This window comes from Brienomyrus brachyistius, chromosome 5 (genome assembly GCF_023856365.1).
Source record: "Brienomyrus brachyistius isolate T26 chromosome 5, BBRACH_0.4, whole genome shotgun sequence".
Classification (NCBI taxonomy): Eukaryota; Metazoa; Chordata; class Actinopteri; order Osteoglossiformes; family Mormyridae; genus Brienomyrus; species Brienomyrus brachyistius.
Window position 1 is genome coordinate 6,463,017 of NC_064537.1, and position 18,363 is coordinate 6,481,379.

Below are 18,363 nucleotides of genomic sequence, written 5' to 3' on the forward strand. Positions count from 1 at the left end.
AAAAGAACAAAGATCAACAGAACGACAGAAGAGTGAATAAACCAGCAGTGATGTATGATAATGATATTGTCTGTTTCACACTCATATGTACTTTGCTTTCTTCTTGATTACAGGTGTTCACTGTAATGTTCAACTCACACAGCCAGGATCTATGACAGTGAGACCAGGAGAGTCTCTGACCATCTCCTGTAAAGTCTCTGGTTATTCACTGACTGACAGCAGCTATGCTACAGACTGGATCCGGCAGCCTGCAGGGAAAGAGCTGGAATGGGTTGGTGGTATAGGGTCTGGTGGAGGCACTGCTTACAAAGAGTCTCTTAAGAATAAATTCACCATCTCCAGAGACACCTCCAGCAGCACAGTGTCCTTACAAGGGAGGAGCCTGCAGACTGAAGACACAGCTGTGTACTACTGTGCCAGATATTCACAGTGAGAGAATGTAATGGGAGAGTGATACAAAAACTGATTTATATGAGATGTGATGCAATACTACTGATAAAGCTGAATTAAAATTGTCATTTTACTCTCAAATGTAATTATTTTACATGTTTATAATGTATTTGTTTATGTCATCTAATTAATATGAGCAGCTTTATACTCATTACATCTGGATTAAATAAGTCATGATTTTATCATAGATTTTGTAAAAGTTTTTAAAATATCAGTTTTGCATTGTGCTGTCCTGGCTGCTTGTAGCTTCATCAGCTTTCAACTGAGCCTCAGTCATCAAAATCATTGTGAAATATAAATATTTTCATAGATAAATTATATTATATGTCACCATCCATCCATCCATCCATCCATCCATATACTTTCTGTAGCGTCTTGTCCATTTCAAGGTAGCCGGGGATCCAAAGTTCAGCATCATTTTCATTATTATAGGGCAGATTACTGATTAATAGTATCTGCCGCTATGGAGGATTTGACACACACTATATGGACGTATTGAGTCAGACGTCTTAATCACTGAATTCAGGTATTTTCTTCAGGCTCATTGCCACAGCTGTATAACATCAAGCACCGAGTCATACAGTCAGGTTTACAAACTTCTGGGAAGGAATGGGATGTTCTGAAGAGTTCAGTGAATTCAGGCGTGATACTGACACAGGATGCCACCTTTGTAATAAGTCAGGCTGTGAATTTCTTCCCTGCTAGATATTCCACAGTCAGCTGTATGTGGTATTATTGAATGCCAGGATAAAAAAGCTTTAGCATGATAGGAAAAAGAAACACATTTCAAAGAGTGCTTCATATAATTCCTGTGGTCTGTTGCAGGGGTGATTCTAGGATTTGGGTTGATACTTTCATCTAACGAAATATGGGATGCCAATTTATACAAATCAGGGGGGAAAAAATTCAGATTGGCTGAGAAAATAAGTTGAAGGGGGTAGAATCGCCTGTGGTCTGTGGAAACAGAAAAATTATAATTATCAAACTAAAAACAATCACTGCAGTTCCAGCGGGAACCACAAGATGTCCTCAGTGTGACAGTAAATGCAGGCAGCAGAGGGACACAAATATCAGACTGAGACCCATTTTAGATAGACTGTAGCAGCTGTACTGCTTTATGAACTGCTGTTGTGAATCATGTCAAAATCTTGTAATACGGTTCTTATAGTTATTACGAATTCCCTACAAAACCTCTTCAAACAACAAACCTTCAATCAAAACAATAAATTCTTCAAAAGAATTCTAAAAGCATACAGTATAATGTTGAGTCATTGACTTTGACATCCAGTAGGACAACATGAAGGTATGAATGTACATAGTTTAACACTTACAGTGCATTTCATTCCATTAAAAGAGTGAGCAACAGACTTGGTAAAAAATTATAAAAAAAAACACATTTTGACCTTGCACAGCACACAATAACACAAGGTAATTATATATATACTGTTACCTCTTAATGCATTTTAATGCATTTCACAACATTTACAATGAGGTCATAGTTAAATCGGATTTTACATTGTACAAGTGTGTGATTGTCACTTGTGGACTGAATTGCACAAAGATAATGTTTATATAATAAGTTTTGACATAGCTAATGAATCCCTTCATCATGTGACCATTTTCCCCCCACAACCCACCCCACACCCATCAGAGGAGGATCCTGTACAAACCTGCCACAGCTTTTAAAGGAGCCAGTGTCAGTGTGTGACAGAGAGCAGCAGTCACTGGGACTCAGTGTGTACTTTACCTCAGTGCTCCTCCCTCTGTCCTGCAGCCATGAAGCTCCTACCAGCCCTGCTCACCCTCACAGCACTGGCTCTCTCAGGTCCCTGTCTCTCTCCTCTCTGTCTCTCTTTCTCTCTGCATCTTTCTTTCTGCTCATCTAAAAGTCTGCTCTACCTCTTTATTTACAGGTGTGAAGGCTGAGATTGTACTGACTGAGTCTGAACCAGCGGTGAAGAAACCAGGAGAATCACACAGACTGACATGTACAGTGTCTGGGCTCTCAGTCAGTAGCAATGATATGCACTGGGTCAGACAGGCTCCTGGGAAGGGACTGGAGTGGATTTCTACATTGTGGAGTGGTGGTAGCACTTACTACTCCCAGTCCGTTCAGGGCAGATTCACCATCTCCAGAGACAACGGCAGGAACCAGCTGTATTTACAGATGAACAGCCTGAAAGCTGAAGACACGGCTGTGTACTACTGTGCCAGACGCTCACAGTGATGGGGGCTGTGGGGAAGCCGTACAAATACTACTTCCTCACAGAGAACAAGGATGTCTTAGTTTCTAATTAAATCAAATTCAGATGCTTTCAGGCGCTGTACACTTATAAATATACAGATATATTTTATGTGGAAATTTAAATTGTGAATATCTTTGTTCTTCAAGGGTGTATAACTGATGTACTGTTACCCCTGGTCAGACATGTGAGATTGGCCAGAAAGACTTGATCATGTTATTATGGACAGTAACTACTAAGCAGGTAAATTAGCACCGTAAACAAGAAGCAAACAGAAAGAGCCAAGGCAGGTCACCGCCTGCCGAGAAACCAGGAAGATGCAGGTATTCAGTGCTGATGGGAACTGGGCTTCTGATAAGCAGGGGCTCCACTCTGCAGGTCACACTGCGCAGGAACCAGGGCCAGAAGGTGGAACACAAACAGGAACCTAGTTGATTTAAGATGAGGTGAGGAGGATATAAGGCTCTCAAAGGAACAAACAGGCACACTTAGGTTCGCTTTTAAAAACTATTTATTACAAGCAATACAAAATAACCTTGCACTAAAATCAATACCAAAATATTGGATCAAAGGCAATGCAAAATAATCCTGTATCACAAGTGATATCCAATAATTATAGTTTAAAAATAAAAAATTATGTTTAAATAACTGTCATGTTGGTGTAAAACTATGCTGTTTACAACACACCCGTGTATTCTGTGACCAGACCACTAGCCCACCTCATATATCTATTCAATATCTCGTTCACTTTTTTAACTAATTAAGTCAATTAATTAAGCGAGCTGGTGGTGAAATTTAATAAATACATATAATGGTTCGGTGCCCTGCGATGGGCTGGCCCCCCATCCTGGGTTGTTCCCTGCCTCGTGCCCATTGCTTCCGGGATAGGCTCCGGACCCCCCGCGACCCAATAGGATAAGCGGTTAGGAAAATGGATGGATGGATATAATGGTTCGGGTGCCACAGAGGAGAAGTTTGGGAACTGAAGTGGTGATCATCTAGCTGTCCAAGTAGATGTCAGTAACTTTTTGGAGAACGGAAGACATTTTTACTAGTTTTTATTGTTTTTATTTTATTACTAGTTTTACTCATAGTTTTCATATCTTCTTATGTTAAATTATATTTTTTGTTCTAAGAAAATGTACACTTACTATCCAGATAAATAGCGTTAAACATTTCTTTTGAGTGCCTAAGATTGTTGCACAGTACTGTATATCATTAACAAGAATCATTAACTTTTCGCGTCTTTCCTGTAATCCTGAAGTTGTTCAACTCCAGTGCTGTGGAAAATGTCCTGACCCAGAACATCACATCCTGGTATGGAAACAGCCATGTCCACCATTTAAAGGGACTGCAGAGAGTGATTTGGGCAGCAGAGCGCTGCACTGGATCTGCTCTACCGTCTCCGCAGGACTTGTACACCAGGAGATGCCAGAGCAGAGCGATCAGGATCATCAAAGATTCGTCTCACCCCCCAGTAACTGTCTCTCTGAGCTGCTAAAACCTGGCAAATGACATAGGAATATTATGACGAAAAATGGAGGGACTCAGGGGGAGCTTCTATCCTCATGCCGTGAGACTTCTATACCAGGACATGACACCACTACCTCTTTAAATATTACTCAGCTGATGCATAAACTGCCAACTGTATATACAACTGTGTGTATCTACTCTCCTAGGTCAATGCACACTGCACTTTAAATGCATCACTTATTCCTGTTCACTGTACACTGCACAACGATCACTTCATCTGCCACCACTTGCCACTTTACACACATTTGCAGTCAATGTACAGTCTGTTGTTCATAGTTCAGTCTAAGATTCCTCTTTTCTTCTTTTCTCTTCTTCTGTTTTCTATTTTATTCTATTCTATGTATCCATTGTTAAAGTCATTTTACATTGTCTGCACTTTTTTATACTCAACTATTGTAAATTGTAATATAATTCTTGTTTGCTATTGTTTGTGGATCTTTGGATCGATCAGGGTTCATTTCACTACATGTTGTACTTGTTATAACTATGTACTGTATGTGATGAATAAAGAATCTTGAATCTCTTGAATCTTAAATAAAACTGCCAATACAAGAGATTATAGGTATATATAATAAAGTGACAATGAAACATGCATACATAGGAAGTGCATAAACTGCACATGGGTATTATTGTTATTGTGATAATTGATTGAATCAACACATTGACACTGCAAAGCTATTGACACTCGGACGTGCCATCATCACCCACCTTCACTCTTAGACTGGGGAGCCCTTTTCAGTCCTAAACGTGCGGGCAGGGGACGAGCTGGCCAGGCTCAGCCCCCCCCAGGCAATGCGTTCTCAGATTTCCAGTTTTGTCCGAGTAACGTCTCCTGCAGTTTCGATCGGAAGTGATAAAACAAGGTTCTATAATCAATGTATCCCACCTCCTCCTAAGGATGGGGGTCAGCATCCTACACACACTGACTAACTGGGTGCAGTTCCCAAAATAATTAAACAAGTGTCCTTGAGCAGTGCTTTCCCTCCCCATGAAGATAAGGCAAGTGTCTGATCAGTGATGTACAAAACATATTGAGCAGCACCTTTCCCTGTCTTCAGCAAACCCCATCAAGCCCAGAGAAACATGGTAAGCGTCCTGAATAGGGTAAGCATCCCAGAATGAGGATTCTTATACATAAGATAAGGATACTCTGAAACCAGTCATTTGTGAAAAACAAGTTATATATGTGATCAGAGAAGGAAAAACTACGCTTATGCAGTTTTATCCTTAATACAATAATATTATAGGTGAATCATGTACTATGTATTTGATCAGTGCATACAGGATCAGAATCAATCAATACCTCAATCACCTCATATGTATGACAGTAAACAGGAGGACAATGATTAATTCAAGGCACCGTAGTCGTCCAAAAGTTCATCCTAATACACTAGTACTGTAAAACAAGGTAGGGGAACTGAGATGGCCATGGCAGAAGCTTGAATCTGTGGTCAGCTAACCGTTTTTATGTTGATTTGGACATGTGCATAGGGTACCTCGTAATTGGCCTGCTGGAAAATCCTATGAAGGCCCAGTTTTAGTTTCCTGGCAGAGGCAGCCAGATTTTTATTTAAAATGTCGTGGTATTTCATGGAGTCCATAACGCCATGTACTAACGAGGTTTCCAGGGCCTTTGGAGGACAAACACCCCCACGACATCACAGAACCTCATACATACAGTCATGCACTATGGGCAATTTAGAGATACCAGTTATCTTAACTGCAACCATAGATGGTACCCACTGAGCCAATCAGCTGCAAAGACTCACACATACACATCTACAGCCCAAAATCCTGAGGTATTTTGTTGTTGGTTTTTCCAGAAATTACAGTTAATGTCTTGCCTGTTTGCAAGGTAAGATACGTAGCACGTCAATTTAGTTTAAGAACCAGTTACAAAGAATCTCAAAAATCCATTACAAATCCATTACTAATATAACAATAACTGGTGTGGAAAACAGCATATTTATACTAATGAAACACAATTTCCTGAAAATGTTCCTTATTTTTGCAGACCCTCACCATGTGGGGGCGCCAGAGCCCCTTATAGAGGGCAGTACAGTATGACCATCTGTGATAATGAAGACACTTCCACACTCCCCCAGAGAGATAAACAAGTGCATCCATCTGAGCTTCATATAAATCAGCTTCCCGTAAACATGCAGGCTGGGGGCATCGATGCCCTGGCAGACTCAGGGGGCCCAGCACTTTCCAGGGCCCCAATATATGTAACAATAAAAATATTAACTGCAGGGGTGGACAAGGTGACATTTCTAGATTTTAATAAGCTCTAGAATTTCCAAACCTTTTCCAGACTAAAGTCTCTGTAAAGCCTCTGGATACTCAGTGACTGGTAGCATTTATGCCACAGGCTGGATTCTGCTGATTCAAAGGTCCCACCACCTGTGTGAATCATGTAATCATATGATCCTCATTAGAAGAATTATATAAATGTAACTGAACTCATTGAATTGAATTGTTCACAAATTTCATAGTTGAAGACCCTTTAAAGGATATTAGAAGCCATGAGAAATAAGATATTAAACTTGTACAATAGTACAATACTAACACAAATAAAGGTAAATCCTACTGCTAGATTCAGCTACTTGTAGGTCAAACTACTGAGGTCATAGTTGCATTGCTTTTCATTAGTATTTTGCAAAAATTGTGATTATCACTTGTGCATCGCATATAAAGGTCTGAATGTGTCATATATTCAGTGTCTTAGTTAAGCTTTACAAAGCAAATTAATCTGTTTTGCATGTGACCATATTTTGCCCCTTTCACCCCCCCCCCCCCCAACCCCACCCTCAGTAGAGGAGTATTCAGTACAAACCTGCCACAGCTTTTAAAGGAGCCAGTGTCAGTGTGTGACAGAGAGCAGCAGTCACTGGGACTCAGTGTGTACTTTACCTCAGTGCTCCTCCCTCTGTCCTGCAGCCATGAAGCTCCTACCAGCCCTGCTCACCCTCACAGCACTGGCTCTCTCAGGTCCCTGTCTCTCTCCTCTCTGTCTCTCTTTCTCTCTGCATCTTTCTTTGTGCTCATCTAAAAGTCTGCTCTACCTCTTTATTTACAGGTGTGGAGGCTCAGATTGTACTGACTGAGTCTGAACCAGTGGTGAAGAGACCAGGAGAATCACACAGACTGACATGTACAGCCTCTGGGTTCACATTCAATGATTATGGCATGAATTGGATCAGACAGGCTCCTGGAAAGGGACTGGAGTGGGTCGCTTATATTAGTTGGAGCAGTAGCTCCATCTACTACTCCCAGTCCGTTCAGGGCAGATTCACCATCTCCAGAGACAACGGCAGGAACCAGCTGTATTTACAGATGAACAGCCTGAAATCTGAAGACACGGCTGTGTACTACTGTGCCAGACACTCACAGTGATGGGGGCTGTGGGGAAGCCGTACAAATACTACTTCCTCACAGAGAATTGGACCTTTTAATTTCTAATTCAGTTACATTCAGAAGGTTTGCTGTCCATTTGAATAGTTTTCTACTTTATAAATGGAAAAAATTTTAAATGTAAATGTAAAAAAAAAAAAAGTTTTCTTAATATTGAAGTACCGTTATGCCAGGTTGGGCATGTCGATGCAAAATTTAAGACTGACTAGGAAACCCTGACTACTTTATTCAATACAGTAATTACCATATAAGTGAAAAAAAATAAGGCTGGATTCTGAACAGAGTCTCACTGAGTAAATTACATTTATTTTGCAGAGGCTTTGACCCACAAGCAACATACAACTGAGAAATCCGGGCCAGTCAGTCCCTGGGGCAATTAGGGTCATGGGCCCGACAGTGACATCACTCTTCTGACCCAGGGATTGTAACCTGGGACCCTGTGGACACACAGACGGCATCTTAACCCGATGAACAGCACAGCGCCCCGGAGCAGCACGTAACTGCTGGAGGTTCTGGGTGTGGATGGTGGAATGGTGGTGGATCTCAGTAATCAGGAAACCCAGGCTCATACATCTACAAATATGCCTGTTATATCTGCTTATCCTGGTTCGGGGCATGGAGGAGACATTCCAGGCAGCACAGGTCACAAGGTGGGGGACACCCTGCTCAGGGGGCCAGTCCTCTGTATGACACACACACGTTTAACTGGATTGCAGCCCTGGAAAAGAGAGGAAACTGTGGTACCCTAATCCTAATCCTAACCCTAAACCTAACCCTAAGCCTAATCCCCTCTCTCTGGTCAGGGGGCCATTTGGCGTTCATGGATCCTGTTTACTACAGAATGAAACAATGGCTGTATTAAATTTAAAATTTGGCTGGATGGGGTGGCGGGGGGGGGAGGGAGATGGGTCACTGTGCCCATGATCAGAAGGCTGCCAGTGAGAGCCCCCGCCTCAGGAGAATAATCACATCTCTTTGGCAAGGCCTTTAACCACCCAAAATGCTTCAGGGCACCTGAAAAATGGCCCAACCCTGCATCCAACCCCCCAGGCTTTGCTGTCAGCTGCAGATGTTTGTATGTTGCAAAGGAAAGTGTGGTGGGAGACGTGAGAAGAAGCGCTCCAGTGTACCTGCACTCACACCTCTGCTAATGGCTGATTCAGCTTCAATTCATTTCAAATCAATAAACCTTTTAAAAATGTGAAAAACTAAAAAATAGAAGACATAGGAAGCCAAGTGAACATGAACACAGAATCCTTACTCAAAACTGCATATTTACATTTATCTAACTGTAAACTCATGGTCTCATGCAGTTCTGTTTCCCTTCTCCAAATTTAAAAGCAGATTTTTTTGCATTTATCCTTTACTTGTGAAATTCCTCCCAGTGTATGATCATCAGAGCAGCTTATGAAGGGAAGTATGACCATCTGTGTTTAATAAGCTAAGAGGCTCCTTCAACCCCCCAGGGAGGTAAACAAATTCACCCACCTGCCCGTCATATAAATGAGGTTCCTCTAAACACACAGACTTCACCATCAAATCAGCCAAAGACTTTGTGTTACAATGGAAACTCTGAGAGTCCTGATACTTTTAATGCCTTTATTTCCATGTAAGATAACGACCTTCTGGATGATTTTTATAGTTTTCATCATACCTTTGTACTTTTGTTTTTACTTTGTTTTTACTTTATACAATTATATACTCTAATCACAGCATGTTTTTGCATTTAAAATGACTTTTAATTAAACATGTTAATTCTCTACAGGTGCACGATGTAATATTCAATTCTCTCAGCCAGTTTCTAAGACTGTTAAACCAGGAGAGTCTCTGACCATCTCCTGTAAAGTCTCTGGTTATTCACTAACTGACAGCAGCTATGCTACACACTGGATCCGGCAGCCTGCAGGGAAAGAGCTGGAGTGGATTGGAGTAATATGGGCTAGTGGGAACACTGCTTACAAAGAGTCACTTAAGAATAAATTCACCATCTCCAGAGACACCTCCAGCAGCACAGTGTCCTTACAGGGGAGGAGCCTGCAGACTGAAGACACAGCTGTGTACTACTGTGCACGACAATCACAGTGAGAGAATGTAATGGGAGAGTGATACAAAAACTGATGTATGTGAGATGAGACACAATAATACTGAAAAAGCTTAACTAAAATTATGCCATTTTAGTCTCAAATTTAATTGTTTTACATGTTTATACTGTATTACTTTATGTCATCTGCCACTTTGTGGTTGAATTTCTCTTCTTCCTAAACACTTCCACTTTGCAATAATACCACATACAGTTGACCATGGAAAGTCTAGCAGGGAAGAAATTCACAGCCTGACTCATTACAAAAGTGGCATCTTGTGACAGTATCACACTTGAATTCACTGAGCTCTTCAGAACATCCCATTCCTTCCCAGAAGTTTGTAAACCTGACTGTATGACTAGGTGCTTGATCTTATACAGCTGTGGCAATGAGCCTGAAGAAAAGACCTGAATTCAGTGATTAAGACGTCTGACTCAATACGTCCATATAGTGTGTGTCAAATCCTCCATAGCGGCAGATACTATTAATCAGTAATCTGCCCGATAATAATGAGAATGATGCTGATGTAAGGCTCTGGATCCCCTGCTACCCTGAATTTGATAAGAGGCTACAGAAAGTGGATGATGGATGGATGGATGGATAGATGGATGTCGATGTATAATATAATTTATTTATAAAAAGACTTACATTTAACAATGATTTTGATGACTGAGGATTCAAACATTTTGAGGCTCCATGACATTTGACTTTTCATTTCTTTTTAAAGTAATGAGTTTACAGGGTGTGTGAGTCTGAACACTTCTGATGAAGCTACACCCAAGCAGGCAGGACAGGACAACTTAATAACTATGTTTATGCTTTTACAAAATCTTTGATAAAATCATGACTTTTTTAATCCAGATGTAATGTGTATAGAGCCGCTCAGTTTAAATAAATTTCAGGATAAAAAGCATTAAGATGATAAGACAAAGAGATTAATTTCAAAAAGTGTTTAATATAATTCCTGTGTTCTGTAGCAGGGGTGATTATATGGATCAGGGCTGCAGCTTTCAGTCTAAGGAAATATGGGATCCTATTCGTATGAAATGTGAAAATAGGCTGAAGGGTGTAGAATCGCCTGTGGTCTGTAGAAACAGAAGGATTATCAAACTACAAACAATCACTGCAGTTCCAGCAGGAGGCGCCAGAGCTCCTTACGGAGGGTCATACAGACTTCTGTGTTCAGGGTGACTCAGAACAGCAGGCTGTAAAGCTTATGGCTCTGCAGTGTGTTACTCTACTCAGGATTCAGTGAGAGACGTCTGACTATAATCCTCTGTCTGTGACCTTCATAACACAGGAATCATTAGGGAATCCATTCTAGTTCTGGCCCTTAGATTCAGAAGTTTATTTAAGTTTAACTTATCTAGCAAACACTTTATTCCAAAGTGGCATACATTTACATTACATTTACATTTACATTTACAGGATTTGGCAGACGCCCTTAGCCAGAGCGACTTACATAAGTGCTTTGAGACTCTGCAATGAATTTCCGATGCTAGCTCAATAAGGACCCAAGCTATGAATACTATCTCTGAGAACTCCATTGAGCAGTGCAGAATAATTTTTTTTTTTTTTAAACACACACCAGAAAAAGAGTCGAGTAAGAATATAGAAGTTCTACGTCAGGTATTTCTGAAAAAGAAAAGTTTTGAGTCGTCGCTTGAAGACAGTCAAGGATTCAGCTGTTCGGACATCTAGGGGGAGTTCATTCCACCAATTAGGTGCCAGGACAGAGAAGAGCCGAGATGCGTGTCTTCCTTGTGCCTTGAGGGGAGGTGGGACCAGTCGAGCAGTGCTGGAGGATCGGAGAGATCGTGGTGCAGAGCGGGGTGTGATGAGGTCCTTTAGGTAGGATGGTGCCAGAGAATTTTTGGCTTTGTATGCGAGCATAAGTGTTTTGAATCTGATGCGTGCAGCTACAGGAAGCCAGTGGAGGGAGCGCAGCAAAGGAGTGGTGTGGGAGAACTTGGGAAGGTTGAAAACAGTGAAGTGAAGAAAGTGAAGTGAAAGTGAAGTGAAGTGAAGCTTGTGGTCAGAGAGCAGGTCAGCCAGCGTCCCTGGAACAGTCAGAGTTAAGGGTCGTGCTCAAGGGCCCAACAGTGATATAAATACTCAGAGAAGTTGAACCCATGACCTTCCAGACATGGGCGCCGAGCCCTACCCTGCTGGGCTGTACACTCTGTGTTAATGTCATTATGGCTACAGGCATATATTCCGATTTGCACAAAATGTATCATTATTGTTAAACAATGACCAGGAATCTCACTAATTAAAATGTTATTTCTCCAGTTTCATTAGAGTGTATTCCTGCTTGTCAGATTCCTTTCCTTGAGTTGTAGGCAGTTGCTACAGTATATTACTGTTTATTGAAGTTGAAATGTCAAATCTGAGAGGTCACTGAGATTATGGCAACAGGGGTTTATGAAAATTAAATCAAACATACCTACTATATCTACTGCAACGTTAAAAATAGAGAAAAATATCTATATATAAGCATATATTTACCAAAGGTAATCAGACACGATTAGACCATCAGCAGATCTATAAGCCATTAATGCTCATTCTTCAGCTTGTGTCCATCTCAAACAGCACAGTTATCCATATACAGCAGTACAGCCATCTGTCTTTCTGCTTCACTTGATTTCACTCAACAATCCCCAGAGATTCATTTGCTTCTGCTGGACTTTGTATAAAAGCCAGAGTGACACCTTCAAACACACAGACATCAGTCACATTCAAGGACGCCTCTGTAACACAATGGCTGCTACAACCACTTTATTCTTTTTATTGGGTGTTTTCACATGTAAGTCTATCTGCTGTAGTCAGTTAAACATGAAATTTAAGTGCAGTTCTTGTTAATGATTTGTTCTGTATTTCTTAACTTACAAAAACACTCTTTTTTCCTTCAGGTGTTTATTGTAATGTTGAACTCACCCAGTCAGAGTCCATCACTGTGAAACCTGGAGGATCTCCAAGCATCTCCTGTAAAGTCTCTTACTCAGTAACTATCGATAACACACACTGGATCCGACAACCTGAAGGGAAAGCACTGGAGTGGATTGGAGTAATATGGTATGATGGGAGCACTGACTACAAAGAGTCATTTAAGAATAAATTCACCATCACCAGAGACACCTCCAGCAGAACAGTGTCCTTACAAGGGAGGAGCCTGCAGACTGAAGACACAGCTGTGTACTACTGTGCCAGAGACTCACAGTGAGAGAATGTAATGGGAGACTGATACAAAAACTCCCTGAGGCCTAATGTGATCCAGGTCTTATGGCTCCCCTGGAGTCTCTCACCAGCAGGCCTGTCCTTTCCCCACCAGACCCGAATACAGCTGTTGGCGGCGGTGACCATGATCCGCCACTTCCGCTGTGATTTCTGTGGCCAGCCTTTCACCCTTTGCACTGATCTCGCCGAACTGCAGTGGCTCTTGCTGATTAAAGATCCAGAAGGACAGGTGGTGCACTGGCTATAGCAGAGCTTCAGTCTTATTCTCTCACAGTAGCCCATCGTGCTGGGGAATGGCACAGCAATGTGGATGCACTGTCAGGGTGAGAGGCAGGAGGGCAGGGAACGGGGGTCGGATAATAGCGAGGGTGAAGAGGCACAGGAATGCAGTGGACTGGGAGGCCCTGCAGCCAGTGTTGCAGTGACTGGGGGCAATGCAGAGGCCGAGGTGGGAAGGAGTGGTGGGGCTGTCCCCCGTTACTAAGGGATTCTGATCCATGTGGGATGTTCTGTGGTTGTAGGGTCGGGTGGAGAGTCTGGAAGGAACCTGTGATGGTGGAAGAGAGGTGGGAAGTCATGGTACCATGGGGGCTGCAGAAAGCTGTACTGTGTGCTATGCATGGCCCTGCGGGGTCGAGGAACTTCAAGGTGATGAAGACACTCCAGTGTGTCCGTCAGAGTTTTTACTGGGGCCAGTTGCATTGCGATGTAGAAGATTACTGCAGGCACTGTAATCTCTGCACAGCACATACAGCACCCAGGGCCAAGTACTGTGTGCAATATAGAAGAAAATAATTATTTATCTATACGTAATTTATAGTAAATTAACATTATTTCCAGAAAATATTCCTTATTTTTGCAGACCTTCACCATGTGGGGGCGCCAGAGCCCCTTATAGAGGGCAGTACAGTATGACCATCAGTGATTATGAAGACACTTCCACACTCCCCCAGAGAGATAAACAAGTGCATCCATCTGAGCTTCATATAAATCAGCTTCCCCTAAACATGCAGGCTTTACCCACAGCTGAATGACAATAGGAGGCCTCATACTTTTAAAGGCTTTTTTCATGCAAGATCTTGCTTCCTGGTAATTGATTGCTTACATTTGGTTTGCATTGTACTTGAATACTTCTGTTTTCTGAATTTTACTAAACACTTTTATATACTGTGTCTGTCAGAGTATAGTGCTGTATTTAAATTTTGTGTAATGAAGGTGCACAGTGTAATTAAGTATTATAACTTGTTATTGAATTTTGATGTTGTAACAACAGTACCCCTTTATCTAATAGGATACATTTGTCTTTGGTTTTAGCTCACTTATTAGCATGAGGGATTCCCCCGGGTACTCCGGTTTCCGCCCACAGTCCAAAAACATGCTGAGGCTAATTGGAGTTACTAAATTGCCCGTATATGTGCATGGTGTGTGAGTGTGCCCTGCGATGGGCTGGCCCCCCATCCTGGGTTGTTCCCTGCCTCATGCTCATTGCTTCCGGGATAGGCTCCAGACCCCCCGTGACCCAGTAGGATAAGCGGTTTGGAAAATGGATGGATGGATGTATTAGCATAAGGTAAGGTGATGAACCCACCTTTTCATTCTCTGGGAAGAATGAAGAAAGAAACACGCAAAGGGTATCAGAGATATGCTCTTCCTTAAATATATCGCAGTTGTAGGGCTTTCCAGAGGGCAAACCTAACCAGGTACAGGGAAGCAGCATACTGTAGGTCAGGGGCGGCCAGTCTTAGCCAGAAAGGGCCGCTGTGTGTGCAGCTTCAACTCCCTAATTAAATTACTAATTAGAGGACTGATTGGCTGAAGAGTCCTCATACCTGGGTTTGAACAGCTGACCCAAAGGTTACCCCAAAAACCCGCATACACTCCGGCCCGTTACTCTGGTTACTCCACTGTAAGGTATGTCTGTCTTTACATGTACATTACCCATCTCCATGTGGAGTACAGTACAGTATGAACTTCTCGCAGCTTCCACAGTTGCACCATAATGCACGTGTCACGGGAAGCGTTCGACGATAGCGGGCAAGCAAGATGCAGGCAAGCGGAATACGGGGATTAACGAGGGTTTAATCAACAGACTGGGAGCAGGAGACATGTAACGCCGACTTACATCAATGACAGACACGGGTTAGTACAAATCAGGAACTTAAATACATGAAACAAGGCAGCAGGAAACAAGACACGACTGGGCACGATCAGGAAATCACACGTGGGTAATTAGGGGGCGTAGCACACACGAGGAGCGGACGTCACAGAACCCCCCCAAAGGCGCGCTACACCGGGCGCGCCCAGGAAGGGGGGTGACAGACGGGACGAGGCAGAACAGGACCTGAAAGACAAGAGCAAAAAAAAAATAATCAACGGGGAACCGGGAACAAGACGGACAGGCAAAACAGACAAAGAGGCAGGAGCCAGGACAGGACACTACACAAGACAGGAAAAGCCGACAGACAGACCAGGAAGGGAGAAACAGAGGGAATAGGCGGAACAAAAGGAGCGGGAGTGACGGGAAACCAGGAACGGAGCGGGGCAGAACAAAGGGACCAGGAACAGAGGACGGCGGGACAAAGGCAGGAGGAGGAACAAAGACAGGCGGGACAGAGACAGGAAAGAAGGGAGAGAAGGAGGAGGAAGGGGAGCCCGAGGGAGCCCCAGCAGGCGGCCGGGAGGCCGGAGCCGGAGGGGACCGAGAAGGGGCTGAGGAGACAGGGCGAGGGACCCGCGGAGGGGCCAGGGAGGGAGCACCGGGGAAGGGGACGAGGGAGCAGGAGGGGCCCACGGCGAAGGCCCAGAGGAGGGGGGAGCCGCAGCAGGCGGCGATGTCCGGGGGAGGGCCGGAGGTAGCGGCCCCGCAGGCGACCGACCAGGACCCAGAGAGGGGAGCGAGGCAGGGCGACGAGGCACCGGAGAGGGACCCGCAGGCGACAGCCGACCCAGAGGGCCAGGACCCGCAGGCACCAACCGAGCCCCAGCGCAGGCGAGGCAGGGCGAGCCAGGGGGCAGGGCGGGCGGGACCCCAGCCCTGCGTCTATCCCCTCCCTTTACGGGACACAGACATGACCCCAGGTCGGGGTCGAGTTCGCCGGGGCGAGGGAGAAACAGTCACAGGGGGAGAAGGGACAGGAGCGCGGTCAGGACTCGGGGCGCGGTCAGGACTCGGGGCGCCAGCCCGGGAGCTGCAGGTGGCTGCAGTGGGGGCGCCTCTGCAGGAACTGGAGCGCGGTCAGGAACAGGAACTGCAGCAGGCGGCTGCAGTGGGGGCGCCTCTGCAGGAACTGCAGCAGGCGGCTGCAGTGGGGGCGCCTCTGCAGGAACTGCAGCAGGCGGCTGCAGCGCGGTCAGGAACAGGAGGTGGCTGCAGTGGGGGCGCCTGCCCTGGAGCTGCAGCAGGCAAAGGCGGCTGTCCAGGCGGCTGCACGGGAGCGGGGTCCGCCGGCAATGGCGGCTGCACGGGAGCGGGGTCCGCCGGCAATGGCGGCTGCACGGGAGCGGGGTCCGCCGCGCTCTGGAGCAGGAGCAGCTGTCGGAGGTCCTCCGCCAAGCCCTCGAGTACTTCCGGACCAGAGGCGGGCGTAAACGCGTCAAAGCCTCGCCTCAAACGCGCAACGAGCGCCTCAATCCTCCGGTCTCCTGGGGCTGTCGGCCGTTCCATTACCCTTATGAATAAACCCTGGAGGGTAAAAAACTGGTTCGCCAGGGCAGCCTTCCTCCCTGGGAGAGGCGTGGTGTACACCTCCGGGGTGGCTGCCACTGGACATGGGGCAGGATCGTCCGGTTCAGGCATGATGGAGGTGGCCCTAGCCGGCATGCGGGGCACACGCGAGATGGCGTCTCTACCCTTCCGGATTCCCCCCCAATTGTCCAGGCGTTCCGGCCGATAATAGTACTGCTCCAGGGGTGGTAAGAGGACTGGTCTTCTCCGGGCGTAGTCCGCGAGAAGGAGGGGTGCCTCCTCCTCGTCCTCAGACGGGAGCCATAGCCTGGCTAGCGTGCAGGCTCCAAGCTGGATCTCCGGCTCTTTCCGAAGCCTTCTTGCCCGCTTGCTTTTCTTGCGGTCTGTCATTCTGTCACGCGAAGCGTTCGACGATAGCGGGCAGAGCGGGTAAGCAAGATGCAGGCAAGCGGAATACGGGGATTAACGAGGGTTTAATCAACAGACTGGGAGCAGGAGACATGTAACGCCGACTTACATCAATGACAGACACGGGTTAGTACAAATCAGGAACTTAAATACATGAAACAAGGCAGCAGGAAACAAGACACGACTGGGCACGATCAGGAAATCACACGTGGGTAATTAGGGGGCGTGGCACACACGAGGAGCGGACGGAGCGGGCGTCACAGCACGGTAGATATATACGTATATTTATTTAATTTTTTTCATATATTGAATTTAGAAATTTAGCTTTTTAATTCGAATTTTTAGTTCAAAATCATTTTGCAATGATAATAAAGATTCTGATTCTGAAATACATAAATTGAATTGGAATTTCAGAGCCGTTCTCAATTCAATTGGCACACGACCCTAGTAGTTGTGAGTTGGAATATGGATATGAATATGTTTAATAACTGACATAATTAGGTAGCATGATGTTATGACTCCTTAACACATGCTAACTAAACAATGGTTTCCAGGAGCATTAAAAATAAGCTCACGGGACTTAATGTTCATATCAATGCTTGACACAAGTTCTATTAGTAAAATGAAAGAGAATTTCCCATTAGCAGTTTACAGCCGCATTAAATCTGGTTGATTGTGATGGTATCTCTGTGGATAAAGCAGCCTGGGACTATTTGCTTATACAGGGAGGGTGATGTGTAGCTCAGCGAGTTTGGACTCTGTGCCCATGATCAGAATGTCGCCGGTCTGGGTCGTGGGACCAGGAGACTGATGCTGTCGTTGTGAACTTGAACAAGGTTCCTTAACCTCCAACTGCTGGGACAGGCGAAAGGAGCATTTACTTACAGGGATGCATAAAGTTCATTGTTCAGTACAAGAAACAACTTTTAGAGAAGCAGTAATAAAACAAACAAGCAAACAAACAAACGCACTGCAATAATTTTGTAAAATATAATGTACATTTTTGTGTCTGTTAGACTGTACATCTACTCTGTCTGTCTATACCGTCCATATGCTGCCTGTCTGATGTTGTATAGCGTTCACTTGTCATATATCTACTGTCATACATCAAACTGGGAGAAACGCAGTTTTGTTCAGCTGTGCATTTCCTGCTGTATGGTCTGAATGACTATAAAGTAAATTCAAACAAGTAATTAAATGTTAGGCCTCTATTACTTTACCCATAGGATCAAAGATCATGTTTATTTACAAAACGATTTAGAAAATCAACTATGGTTTTTATGAGTAATATTTATCTAGACTTAAACTAAAC